Source organism: Pelodiscus sinensis, unplaced genomic scaffold (assembly GCF_049634645.1).
Source record: "Pelodiscus sinensis isolate JC-2024 unplaced genomic scaffold, ASM4963464v1 ctg105, whole genome shotgun sequence".
NCBI classification, from domain to species: domain Eukaryota; kingdom Metazoa; phylum Chordata; order Testudines; family Trionychidae; genus Pelodiscus; species Pelodiscus sinensis.
This window is the reverse complement of record NW_027465839.1, coordinates 246,677-260,804: the sequence shown is the minus strand read 5'-3', so window position 1 is coordinate 260,804 and position 14,128 is coordinate 246,677.

Sequence of the window (14,128 nt, the reverse complement as noted above, 5' to 3'; positions counted from 1 at the left end):
CCTGACCCTGCACCCCCCTCTGCAGCCAGGGGGGCTCTCAGCCGGCTCACACCCCACGGTGCCTCCTGACACGGGTTTGGGGCGCCCCTGACCCTGCACCCCCCTCCGCAGCCAGGGGGGCTCTCAGCCGGCTCACACCCCACGGTGCCTCTGCAGGATCCAGCCCCCGAGCACCCCACGGACGTGTCCTGCCCCTGCCCCTCTGGCCCATCCCAGCGCTCCCAGGGCCCCTGCTCCCAAAGGGGCCGGACAGCCCCGCTTACCGTGTCCTGCAGGCTCCCGGCCCCGTGGCCAGCCGCTGCGCTGCGCTGGGACTGTGTGAGCCTGTTTCTCCAGGCTTAGTGGGTTGCGAGGTGTGAGGTGGCGGGGGGCTGTTGTCACATTCGCTCCTTGCTGTATTGTGCGCTGTGCGCGCGTGCCTCAGTTTCCCTCCCCCCTGCAGCACTCTCTGCGTGAGGCATGACTGGCTCCATGTGTGTAGGAGGCCTGGACCCCTGGGGAGCCAGCCTGATGAGATTGATAGAGACTCTGTTCCCAGAGAGGGACAAAGCGTATGGCGGGGCTGTCGCCAGGAGGGGAGCTGGGTCTGGGCTTGGGCCGGTCTCGGCTGGGCTATGGGGACTGAGGTTTTAGATCAAGGACGGGGTGTGGCCCCTTCCCCCCAGAGGACTAAGGCGCTGCCCTCGGTGTCTGTGTCCCCGAGAGCCGATCCACCTTCCCCTCGACCGGCCGGGAGAGTCACGCCGGCTGGGGACGGGGTGCAGGGTCGGGGACCCCGGCGCGGTGCCACAGGAGGCAGCAAGGCCAACAGCTGGCTACACCGCCAGTCGAATCCCGCCAGGCGCAGTCTCCCCGCAGCGTTTTCCAGCCGGCGGGCCGGGCGCCCCCTCGGGACGGGCCACGCTCGGTACCGGTCCCTCTGCCTCGGCCTTGGGGGTCCGTGTGCGACCCCCCCGATATCGCAGGTCCTCGGAGCTCCCTTCCCAAGCTGGGCTCCTCGAGCCGCCTGCTGCTTCCTGCCCGGCTCCGGCTCCCTCGTCCGCTCCCCTGGGAAGTGCCGTCGGGAGGGGCCCAGGTCTCCAGGGCCTGCGGGACCCCGCGTAGGCCTCATAGGGGCCCCCTCCGGCCTCAGCTTGCACCGGGGGGCGGATACACAAGCAAGGAGGCAGGGCAGATCCCCCCAGCCCCTCGGCCAAGGGTGACAGGGTCGGGACCCCCCATTTGCGTGGAAGATGGGCCAGGCAGACCTCCCCTGAGCACGCGGGGGGGGGGGGGGTCTTTCCACAGCACGCACCACAGTGACCTGTGGGGCGGAGAGCAGAGAGCACGGCCCAATGGGAAACCTCTGCTCCGGCCGGCCCCCGCCCAGCCCGGGCCCTAGCCGGCCTGTTTCAGTCCAGGCCCAGCCGGTCTCCGCATTAGGAGCCCCCCGCCCGACAGGCCAGTCCCTGCGCCGCCCGCTGTGGGGCGCCCCCTGGGCCCGCCCGTCGCCCTGAACGGATCTGGGGAGCCGCGGTCGGGACCCCCCCACCCGCGAGCACCGGGCGCTCTGCCTGCATCCAAGGCTGCATCCGCTCCACCGGGATTCCCTCTGCTCCCCTGGCTGGCGCCCGCCCCGGACCCCCGATCCACTCAGGCTCCCCGGAGGGGGGTCGCTCGGCAGGGCCTGCGGTGAGCAGGTCTGGGTGGCCCTCCCCTGTGTGATGAGATGTGACATGGCGTTGTGTGTCTGCGTGTGTTGTGTCTGTGAGCATTGTGTGTGTGTGAGCATTGTGTGTGCACGTTGTGTGTGTGTGCATTGTGTGTGTGTGAGCATTGTGTGTGCACGTTGTGTGTGTGTGTGCATTGTGTGTGTGTGAGCATTGCGTGCATGTGTGCATTGTGTGTGCACGTTGTGTGTGTGTGCATTGTGTGTGTGAGCATTGTGTGTGCACGTTGTGTGTGTGAGCATTGTGTGTGTGTGAGCATTGTGTGTGCACGTTGTGTGTGTGTGTGCATTGTGTGTGTGAGCATTGTGTGCATGTGTGCACGTTGTGTGTGTGTGCATTGTGTGTGTCTGCGCGCGTTGTGTGTGTCTGCATGTGTTGTGTGTGTGTGCACGCATTGTGTGCGTGGGTGTTGTGTGTGCATTACGTGTATATTTGTGCACATTGTGTGTGTGTGTATTTGTGCACGTTGTGTGTGTGTGTGCGTGTTGTGTGTTTGTGTGCGTTGTATGTGTGTGCATTGTGTATATTTGTGCACATTGTGTATATTTGTGCATGTTGTGTGTGTGTGCGTGTTGTGTGTGTGCATTGTGTGTATTTGTGTGCATTGTGTGTTTGTGTGCTTGTCTCTCCCGGGAAGACCACGGGCGGGCGCGTGAGCCAGTGGTGGAGAAGCAGCCCCTCCGCCCTGTGACTCGCAGGCGGCTGCGCGGCCAGGAAAAGGGGAAGCCGCGTGGGCCGGGCGGGTCGGTGGCAGGCTGCAGGAAGAGGGTTCGTGGCCTCCTGCGGGTGCCTTTCTCCGGGAGCTTGGCAGCAAAGGGGAAGCGCCTTTGCTCCGCGGCTCGGCAGGGGCCGGCTGACTCGCAGCGCCCGGGTTTCCCAGCCGTGCGGGGCTGGAGCGGAGAGCTCGGGGCTGCAATCCGAGCGCTCGGACTCAGGGATTAGCCGCCACTTGCTGGGCCCGGGCGGGGAGGGGGCAGGAAGCTCCTGGCTCTAGAAATCGGGTGGGAGCCCGAAGGGATAATTAATGCAAAGTGGGGAGAATCCAGATTCCAGTGACACCCCTCCCCCCCCCCCGGGCCATTCCCTCCTGTTCCCAGCAGATCCTCGTATCCCGGGGCCACTGGCCCTCCCCAGAGCTGGTCACCGGCCCCACCCCGCAGGCCAACGCACACCAGGGCCATGACACCCAAACCAGGCCCACGGCCCCAACCAGCGCTGGGGCGGGGCAGACGCCCGAGAGGCCTGTCTCCCTGTCCAGGTGTAACCAGCTCTGGGGCGGGGCAGATGCCCGAGGGGCCTGTCTCCCTGTCCAGGTGTAACCAGCTCTGGGGCGGGGCAGATGCCCGAGGGGCCTGTCTCCCTTTCCAGGTGTAACCAGCGCTGGGGCGGGGCAGATGCCCGAGGGGCCTGTCTCCCTGTCCAGGTGTAACCAGCGCTGGGGCGGGGCAGATGCCCGAGAGGCCTGTCTCCCTGTCCAGGTGTAACCAGCGCTGGGGCGGGGCAGATGCCCGAGAGGCCTGTCTCCCTGTCCAGGTGTAACCAGCGCTGGGGCGGGGCAGATGCCCGAGGGGCCTGTCTCTCTTTCCAGGTGTAACCAGTGCTGGGGCGGGGCAGATGCCCGAGGGGCCTGTCTCCCTGTCCAGGTGTAACCAGCGCTGGGGCGGGGCAGATGCCCGAGAGGCCTGTCTCCCTGTCCAGGTGTAACCAGCGCTGGGACGGGGCAGATGCCCGAGGGGCCTGTCTCCCTGTCCAGGTGTAACCAGCGCTGGGGCGGGGCAGATGCCCGAGAGGCCTGTCTCCCTGTCCAGGTGTAACCAGCGCTGGGGCGGGGCAGATGCCCGAGAGGCCTGTCTCCCTGTCCAGGTGTAACCAGCGCTGGGGCGGGGCAGATGCCCGAGGGGCCTGTCTCTCTTTCCAGGTGTAACCAGTGCTGGGGCGGGGCAGATGCCCGAGGGGCCTGTCTCCCTGTCCAGGTGTAACCAGCGCTGGGGCGGGGCAGATGCCCGAGGGGCCTGTCTCCCTTTCCAGGTGTAACCAGCGCTGGGGCGGGGCAGATGCCCGAGGGGCCTGTCTCTCTTTCCAGGTGTAACCAGTGCTGGGGCGGGGCAGATGCCCGAGAGGCCTGTCTCTCTTTCCAGGTGTAACCAGCGCTGGGGCGGGGCAGATGCCCGAGAGGCCTGTCTCCCTGTCCAGGTGTAACCAGCGCTGGGACGGGGCAGATGCCCGAGGGGCCTGTCTCCCTGTCCAGGTGTAACCAGCGCTGGGGCGGGGCAGATGCCCGAGGGGCCTGTCTCCCTGTCCAGGTGTAACCAGCGCTGGGGCGGGGCAGATGCCCGAGGGGCCTGTCTCCCTGTCCAGGTGTAACCAGCGCTGGGGCGGGGCAGATGCCCGAGGGGCCTGTCTCCCTGTCCAGGTGTAACCAGCGCTGGGGCGGGGCAGATGCCCGAGGGGCCTGTCTCTCTTTCCAGGTGTAACCAGCGCTGGGGCGGGGCAGATGCCCGAGGGGTCTGTCTCCCTTTCCAGGTGTAACCAGCGCTGGGGCGGGGCAGATGCCCGAGGGGCCTGTCTCCCTGTCCAGGTGTAACCAGCGCTGGGGCGGGGCAGATGCCCGAGGGGCCTGTCTCTCTTTCCAGGTGTAACCAGCGCTGGGGCGGGGCAGATGCCCGAGGGGCCTGTCTCTCTTTCCAGGTGTAACCAGCGCTGGGGCGGGGCAGATGCCCGAGGGGCCTGTCTCTCTTTCCAGGTGTAACCAGTGCTGGGGCGGGGCAGATGCCCGAGGGGCCTGTCTCCCTTTCCAGGTGTAACCAGCGCTGGGACGGGGCAGACGCCCGAGAGGCCTGTCTCCCTTTCCAGGTGTAACCAGCGCTGGGGCGGGGCAGATGCCCGAGGGGCCTGTCTCCCTGTCCAGGTGTAACCAGCGCTGGGGCGGGGCAGATGCCCGAGGGGCCTGTCTCTCTTTCCAGGTGTAACCAGCGCTGGGGCGGGGCAGATGCCCGAGGGGCCTGTCTCTCTTTCCAGGTGTAACCAGCGCTGGGGCGGGGCAGATGCCCGAGGGGCCTGTCTCTCTTTCCAGGTGTAACCAGTGCTGGGGCGGGGCAGATGCCCGAGGGGCCTGTCTCCCTTTCCAGGTGTAACCAGCGCTGGGACGGGGCAGATGCCCGAGAGGCCTGTCTCCCTGTCCAGGTGTAACCAGTGCTGGGGCGGGGCAGATGCCCGAGAGGCCTGTCTCCCTGTCCAGGTGTAACCAGCGCTGGGGCGGGGCAGATGCCCGAGGGGCCTGTCTCCCTTTCCAGGTGTAACCAGCGCTGGGGCGGGGCAGACGCCCGAGAGGCCTGTCTCCCTTTCCAGGGTGTAACCAGCACTGAAATCTGGAAAGATACAATAGAGAGTCTGCCTGTGAGCACGACACCCGGCCCTTTTCATTCCTCCAGACCCGATGGACAGTTCACGTCACGCTCTGCCCAGGTTTCAGGAGGGCCTGGAACCATTTGATGCGCTTGCTGTTTAACACGGGATACACTGAAAGTTCACGAGTAGCTCGGTACTAATGATGTTTGTAAAAGACCAATCGTGAAGCGTGCTGAAACGGTGACTGGAAACACCTCATGCTAAAACACACAATCACAGTCACAATGCTTCTTGGCTATTGTCGGTGAATAAACATAGAACAACACAGCAGAGAAACGTACTCACCTGGCCCGCTGTGTCAGAGGGAAACTGAGGGACCCCACCTCCTGAATTTGATGACAACGGTGGGATAATTCGCCCTAAGCCCTTAAAGGGCAGAACCTGGCCTGCCTGCAGAACAGAACACCGGTAAGCATATGGGATTCATTACAGCCAGCAGCAAGGAGCTTTGCAAATGAAAAGAGTCTTTTAAACAATAATCCGTCACCCCCCCCCACACACACACAAGAGGGTAGAAAAATGTTCTTTGTGTCTTTCATAAAATCAGAAGAAGCTGGTGCCAGCGGAAGAAGGACCTAAAATACCCTGGCTCTACCGTCGCGCCAAAGCTTGTGTATTTGTCTTGTGGTGTTTGTGTAAGTGCTAGTGTTGTTGTGGATTGTGTTAGTTTGCATTAGGCAGCAAAGGGTTAATACGCACTGTGACTACACTTCCAGAAACCAGTGTCTGACAGGCAGAGGGCAAGGAAAGCCGGTCTCATCCCGTGGCAAGGATGGAGTTAAAGGCCAAAGACGCACAGGACACAAGGGTGGAAATGAAAAGAATGAACTTGAAAACCATGCAGAGCACAAGGTTCAATGACTAAGAAGGGGGGACGATGTGGAAACATTGGTTACAAACAAATCAGTGTTAATGGGAACGTTGTAATCAACGTCCAGCCTGCAGCCCCGCTGGATGTCGGCACATTTGGAAGTGGAAGGCCGTGGGACACCTGCCCTGGTGATGGCGGGGGCCGTACCGTACAGCCCTGGGAGGGGACAGCGGTTACTAATTCGCTTGGGAGCCAGGAGAAGCAGTAAAGAAACGACTCCAAAGCTGGTATCCGGGTCCGGTCTACACTGGGCTGTTGTGTTGCCAAACCTGCCTTGTTTTGAACTAAGGGAGCTGTGGAGACGCGCCCCGAGGACCTTGACAACAGGGAGCAAGTTTACTGTACAAGGCAACTTTGGGCAGGGAAAAGCATCCAGTTTTGGCAAATGGTGGAGCCGTTCGTGACGTAAGGGGGGGCTGTCTGCTCTGTCCCCGGGGTCCCCCTGCGCTGGGCTGTGCGATTCCCACTGACTCCCCCACGTGACGTAGTGGGGGGCTGTCTGCTCTGTCCCCGGGGCCCCCCTGCGCTGGGCTGCGATTCCCACTGACTCCCCCACGTGACGTAAGGGGGGGCTGTCTGCTCTGTGCCCGGGGCCCCCCTGCGCTGGGCTGTGCGATTCCCACTGACTCCCCCACGTGACGTAGTGGGGGGCTGTCTGCTCTGTCCCCGGGGCCCCCCTGCGCTGGGCTGCGATTCCCACTGACTCCCCCACGTGACGTAGTGGGGGGCTGTCTGCTCTGTCCCCGGGGTCCCCCTGCGCTGGGCTGTGCGATTCCCACTGACTCCCCCACGTGACGTAGTGGGGGGCTGTCTGCTCTGTCCCCGGGGCCCCCCTGCGCTGGGCTGCGATTCCCACTGACTCCCCCACGTGACGTAAGGGGGGGCTGTCTGCTCTGTGCCCGGGGCCCCCCTGCGCTGGGCTGTGCGATTCCCACTGACTCCCCCACGTGACGTAGTGGGGGGCTGTGTGCTCTGTCCCCGGGGCCCCCTGCGCTGGGCTGTGCGATTCCCACTGACTCCCCCACGTGACGTAGTGGGGGGCTGTCTGCTCTGTGCCCAGGGCCCCCCTGCGCTGGGCTGTGCGATTCCCACTGACTCCCCCACGTGACGTAGTGGGGGACTGTGTGCTCTGTCCCCGGGGCCCCCTGCGCTGGGCTGTGCGATTCCCACTGACTCCCCCACGTGACGTAGTGGGGGGCTGTCTGCTCTGTGCCCGGGGTCCCCCTGCGCTGGGCTGCGATTCCCACTGACTCCCCCACGTGACGTAGTGGGGGGCTGTCTGCTCTGTGCCCGGGGCCCCCCTGCGCTGGGCTGTGCGATTCCCACTGACTCCCCCACGTGACGTAGTGGGGGGCTGTGTGCTCTGTGCCCAGGGCCCCCCTGCGCTGGGCTGTGCGATTCCCACTGACTCCCCCACGTGACGTAGTGGGGGGCTGTGTGCTCTGTCCCCGGGGCCCCCTGCGCTGGGCTGTGCGATTCCCACTGACTCCCCCACGTGACGTAGTGGGGGGCTGTCTGCTCTGTGCCCGGGGTCCCCCTGCGCTGGGCTGTGCGATTCCCACTGACTCCCCCACGTGACGTAGTGGGGGGCTGTCTGCTCTGTCCCCGGGGTCACCCTGCGCTGGGCTGTGCGATTCCCACTGACTCCCCCACGTGACGTAGTGGGGGGCTGTCTGCTCTGTGCCCGGGGCCCCCCTGCGCTGGGCTGTGCGATTCCCACTGACTCCCCCACGTGACGTAGTGGGGGGCTGTCTGCTCTGTCCCCAGGGCCCCCCTGCGCTGGGCTGCGATTCCCACTGACTCCCCCACGTGACGTAGTGGGGGGCTGTCTGCTCTGTCCCCGGGGCCCCCTGCGCTGGGCTGCGATTCCCACTGACTCCCCCACGTGACGTAGTGGGGGGCTGTCTGCTCTGTCCCCGGGGTCCCCTGCGCTGGGCTGCGATTCCCACTGACTCCCCCATGTGACGTAGTGGGGGGCTGTCTGCTCTGTCCCCGGGGCCCCCCTGCGCTGGGCTGCGATTCCCACTGACTCCCCCACGTGACGTAGTGGGGGGCTGTCTGCTCTGTGCCCGGGGTCCCCCTGCGCTGGGCTGCGATTCCCACTGACTCCCCCATGTGACGTAGTGGGGGGCTGTCTGCTCTGTGCCCGGGGTCCCCTGCGCTGGGCTGCGATTCCCACTGACTCCCCCACGTGACGTAGTGGGGGGCTGTCTGCTCTGTGCCCCGGGGCCCTCCTGCGCTGGGCTGCGATTCCCACTGACTCCCCCACGTGACGTAGTGGGGGGCTGTCTGCTCTGTGCCCGGGGCCCCCCTGCGCTGGGCTGTGCGATTCCCACTGACTCCCCCACGTGACGTAGTGGGGGGCTGTCTGCTCTGTGCCCCGGGGCCCCCCTGCGCTGGGCTGCGATTCCCACTGACTCCCCCACATGACGTAGTGGGGGGCTGTCTGCTCTGTGCCCGGGGTTCCCCCTGCGCTGGGCTGCGATTCCCACTGACTCCCCCACATGACGTAGTGGGGGGCTGTCTGCTCTGTGCCCGGGGTCCCCCTGCGCTGGGCTGTGCGATTCCCACTGACTCCCCCACGTGACGTAGTGGGGGGCTGTCTGCTCTGTACCCCAGGGTCCCCTGCGCTGGGCTGCGATTCCCACTGACTCACCCGTATGTGTATGGCCCAGACACCCAGTCCCAGCCTGGGCAGGGAACAAGGCTCTTCCCCCAGGAGAGACAAAGGGGGGAGGTGGAAAAAGCCGCCACCGTTTGAGCCGTTAGCAACGTGCTCTGTGGCCCGTTTGGCCGTGCAGGTCGGAGTTTGTGGCCCTTCGTTGGGCCAGACGGGTTTCCGTGGGAACCTCCTCATGCTGCTTCCTGTAAAGATGCGGTTCCGTGGAGCCTCCTTCGTTCCTCCCACAGTGGTTTCCCGCCAGCGTCCCACCCTCAGCCTCACCTTGCTCCCTGGACGGCAGGCGCGCTGCGGCCCTTCCCGGGAGCCAGGCAGTGCAATCGGATGCTTGTTGCAGGGGCAGGCGTGTTCATTCCAATGCAATCAATGGGGTGTCTATTGTTTCGAATTTGCAGTAGTTGTCCTGGGGGTAGATGTGGAGCATTGCGGGAATAGCTGTATTCCGGGAGGCTCCCAAGGCACACCAGGAAGTGTGCACAGGGCCAGCCAGGTGGAGGCATCCGGCGCCCAGGCCCAGCTGTGGGTGTGACCTGTCCCGAGTAACCGGGGAGGGAGAAGGGGGTTACAGGAGCTTTGAGGCTGTCACTGCCCGTGGGGATGTGTCCAGGGCGCTATTCCCAGGGTCGCAGGGTCTCTTCTCGAGTGGGAACAGCTACGTCAGACCCCGGCCGTTTCCTCGAGAGCTGGGATGATATTTTCCCACGTGCTCTGTGTTGCGTCTACCCCACTGAATCCCACGCGCCCCTTGGGGAGATCCCTTTGTGGTCAGCTCTGGGTTAATCCCTTTCACCCCTTTTTCAAGAACACCCGCCTCTGGCGCCAGGCGTGGGCTTTGAGCAGCCCTCAAGTGTGAAATCCAGGGTCCCCGTTTTGGCAGGGGGCGGGGGGGGGGGGGGGCTTGCTAAATGTTGCCCTTGCTAAGTTCTATCTATTCCCGCACTGCTGGAAAACCCGGGCGCTGCAGCCCCTGGCCGAAGAGCCTGCGAGTCAGCCGGCCCCTCCCTAGCCGCCGAACAAAGGCGCTTCCCCTTTTGCCGCCAAGCTCCTGAAGAAAGGCACCGGCAGGAGGCCACGAACCCTCCTGCTGCAGCCTGCGACTGACCCACCTGGCCCGCCTGCGGCTTCCCCTTTTCCTGACCGCGTGGGAGAACGCGCATCTGCAAATCGCAAGGTGAAGGCGGCTGCTTCTCCACCACCTGCACACTCGCCCGCCCGGGGTCTTCCTAGGAGAGGTGCACACACACACACACACACACAAACACACAAATACACACACAACCCACAAATACACACAAACACAGTACACACAAATACACACACACACAACCCACAAATACACACACACACAACACACACAATGCACACACACACACACACAACCCACAAATACACACACACACAACGTGCACAAAACACGCAGACACACAATGTGCACAAATACACACAATGCGCGCACACACAGACACACTCACAAAACACGCACACACACACAACGCGCACAAATACACACACACAATGCGCACACACAAAACACACACACACACACACACACACACACCCGCTTTCCTCTGGAGCCCTTCGCCTCACAACCGCAGACTCTGCCCTTCACGCTCTGCCAGGGGCTGTGCCCAGCAGCGGGTGCCCTCTGGGTGCATGTCCCTCGCCCCACCATCCTGTGCTGCCCCCCGAGGGAGCCCCTCATGCTCACATCCCCCCAGTTAACCGTCTCCTGCCCCTGCCCCACATCGCTGCCCAGGGGCCCTACGGGGGTGCCCAGCTCCCTGCCCAGGGACACAGGCCCCGAGGGGTGGCGAGAGAGAAGCAGCCAGGAGCGCTACGTCCCGCGGGGGCGCCCCACGCCGGGGGGCCGGCCGCACCCGCCAGCTGCCCTGTCACATCTCATCACACAGGGGAGGGCCACCCAGACCTGGTCACCGCAGACCCTGCTGAGCGACCCCCCCCCCCGGGGAGCCTGACTGGAGGCTCCACTCGGCCCGGCTCCCGCCCGGGACCCCCAATCCAGCCAGGTCGGGCTGCCCCAGCAGGAGCCAGATTGGGGCCGGCCTGCCTGTGGCAGGTGCAGGCTGGTGCCCAGCAGCCCTGGCGGGTTGGAGGCTGGGAGGGGCCGTGGACCTTCCAGCGCCCCACGGCTCCTGCCCTCCTGTGACGTAGTGGGGGTACCTGGCTGGTTTCTATGCTGCTGGCTCTGGGGGAACCCCCACTGGCTGCTGTGGGTACCACGACCCAGCAAAACAGGATGAGTCACTATGCAAACCAGTGGCCAGACACCCCCCATGGAGAGGAACAAAGGAAGGTGGAATGCTGCCTTGGCTGGGGGGCAGGGCTGGAAGTGAGGGAGTTGGTTGCTGGCTGTCGGAGGGCATGGAGGAGAGCCTAGGGAGAGGAGCTGGAGTTTAGGGGCCCAGTCTCCCCCATCTCAAGGGGGCCTGAGGCATCCTAGCCAAGTTCCTGTGACCAGATTACATCTGTGCTGCGCTGTGCTGGAGGAGCAATAAACCACCCTCAATTCCACTGGCTGGTGCAGTCTGTTTGTGCCATTTCGGGGTGCAGGAGACGGGGAACCCCCAACGTGCCGTCACACTGGTGTCAGGAGTGGGATCCACGGCACCCCGTGGATGAAGCTTCCAGCGGCGAGCGACAAGGCGCAGTAGAAGCAAGAGCCCTGGAGCCAGGCGTGCTGGAGACAGAGCGAAGCGGTTCCTGGGAATCGTGGGGCGCTGCAGCACTAGACTGGTGAGTCTGCACCGAGGGGCCCAGCGGGCAGATGGCCTACGCCCGACTCTTGAAGGCAGAGCTGGTGGAGCTGTGCAGAGAGAGGGGCTTGCCTGTGCAGAAAGCAACCAAGGCCCAGCTGATTGCTCAGCTAGAAGAGAACGACCAGCCACAGGGCCAGGATCTTGTCCCCAGGGGAAGCAGCCAGACCCCCCCTGAGAGTGTGTCAGGCTCAGAGAGGGGGAGGAGCGCTGGAACCCACAGGAGAGATGAGACAGCTTCCCCCAGGAGGCCTGCAAGCTGCAGCCCATCTAGGGCAGGGGCCAGCCAAGCAGAGCTGCGGCGGCTGGAGATCCAGCTGCGGATCAAGGAATTGGAAGTAGAGGACCGAGAGAGGGATCGCCAAGATCGAGAGAGGCAGCGGCAGCATGAGCTGGCCATGGCAGAGCGGAGAACCGGCGGGGCACCGGCTGCGCCAAGTGCGGATGGGCCCCAGGGTCCCAGGACTGCCAGATGCTTGGAGAGGCCCGTGGTGGCCCAACTGAAGGACGTGGGTGACATAGACGGGTTCCTCAGTGCCTTTGAGAGGGCCTGTGGACTGCAACGGGTTCCCCCAGCTGACTGGCTGCAGGAGCTCATCCCCGCACTGAGCCAGGAGGCGGCCGGAGTGCTCAGTCAGCTGGAGGACCTACAGCCAGGGGATTACAACCGAGTCAAGGAGGCCCTGCTGCACAAGTTCGGGCTGACCCCCGAGATGTACAGGAAGAAGTTCCGGGGGGTACAGAAAGGGCCACGGGAGACCTATGTGGACCAGGCCTCCCGCCTGGCGCAATACTGCCGCAAGTGGGTGTCTGGAGTTGGAGCCCAGACCGCAGAGGAGCTGCTCAAGCTGGTCATGATGGAGCAGTTCTATGAAGCGTGCCCACCCAAACTGAGGCTGTGGCTCAAGGACCGGAGACCAGAGAACCCCCAGGAGGCCGGGAGACTGGCGGATGAGTTCACGGAGAGCCGGTCTGGGTGTGAACGGGAGTCCCGGAGAGAAAGGGAACCGCGCAGAGACCGGATCTCGGCTGAGCGACGGAGGGAGTCAACTACGGGGCGAGACCAAGGAACAGGTCGTCTGCGCCCCAGAGAACCAGCCAGGGCCTGGACAGAGACAGCCCAAAGCCTAACTTGCCATCGCTGTGGGCAAAAAGGCCACAAGAGGGCTCAGTGCACCAGGTCCCAGGACCTGGGACTGTCCAGGGTTAACTGGCTGGGGCGGGAGGAAGGGCAGGCTGCCCCAGAGGCAGGGGCTGGCAGGCAAACCTCAGCTCAGAGAGAGGGGAAGGATGCTCAGTGCACCTCCCCTGGGAGGTCTGATTCTCAGGAGGCGGATTTCTCCGTGTACCGGGTGGGGGCAGGACGGCCCCTGCGGAGCGAGTGCCTCATACCCCTGGAGGTGGATGGTAGGAAGGTGACGGGCTTCTGGGACACGGGGGCGGAGGTGACTCTGGCCCGATCTGACATAGTGGCCCAGGAGCGGATACTACCCCACGCGCAGCTGACCCTGAAGGGCATAGACGGGTCCCCGTTTAAGGTGCCTGTAGCCAGGGTGCATCTGAAATGGGGGGCGAAGGAAGGCCTCAAGGAAGTGGGGGTGCACCCGCACTTGCCCACCGAGGTGCTGATGGGGAACGACCTAGAGGAGTGGCCCCATGAATCCCAGCGGGCTCTAGTCACTACCCGGAGCCAGAGCCAGCGGGGGGCTGACAACGTGGGTCCAGGGAAGGACTCCTGGCAGCGTCCTCAGGGTCCCATCCCAGTGGACACGGGGTCCAGCCAGGCTGGGACTCCGGACCTAGGCAGAGGTGGGGGACAGGTCCCGATCCCTGCCCCAGCGGCTGAATTCCAGGCTGAGGTGCAGGCAGACCCCTCCTTGCAGAGGCTGAGGGACCAGGCTGGCCTCCGTGCAGCTCAGCCCCGGGGGAGAGGTGGCCAGGAGAGATTCCTGCGGGAGCGTGGGCTCCTGTTCCGTGAGTGGCTCTCCCCCAGGAAGGCGAGGGCATGGGGGGTCCAGCGGCAGCTGGTCGTCCCCCGAAAGTATCGCCTCAAGCTGCTGTATTTGGCCCACGATGTCCCCGTTGGGGGCCACCGGGGGATCCGGAGCACCCGGCTGAGGCTGCTCCAGCACTTCTATTGGCCGGGAATCTTTACAGCCGTGCAGCGGTACTGCCGGTCCTGTGACTCCTGCCAGAGGGGCGGGAAGGCCCAAGACAGGAGGAAAGCGGCTTGGGGGTCTCTACCCCAGATAGACCCTCTGGGCTTGCTGAGAGAGTTATGGGAGGGGAAGACCTCCCTGGATGGAGCATCGGGGGTGGAAGCCGCCCTGGCTGTCCAGAGAAGGCTCGCTGGGCTCATGGCCCCGGCCCGAGAGACCCTGGCCAGAGATCAAGGCCAGCGGAAGGGTGGGTGTGACCCCCGAGGACAGGCCTGCGCCAGTCGCCCTGGAGCGGGGCGGCGAGTGGACAGAGGGAAGCCAATTCATGTGGGGCCTCGCCACGGCCGGCCCGAGTCAAGGGGAGCACCCATGTCCCCAGGGCGGGTTCCCACTCAGAGGACCCGAACTTCCCTAGGTCACGAGCGGAGTGACCCTGCTCAGTTCGCTCTCGGAGGGGGGAGAACTGTGACGTAGTGGGGGTACCTGGCTGGTTTCTATGCTGCTGGCTCTGGGGGAACCCCCACTGG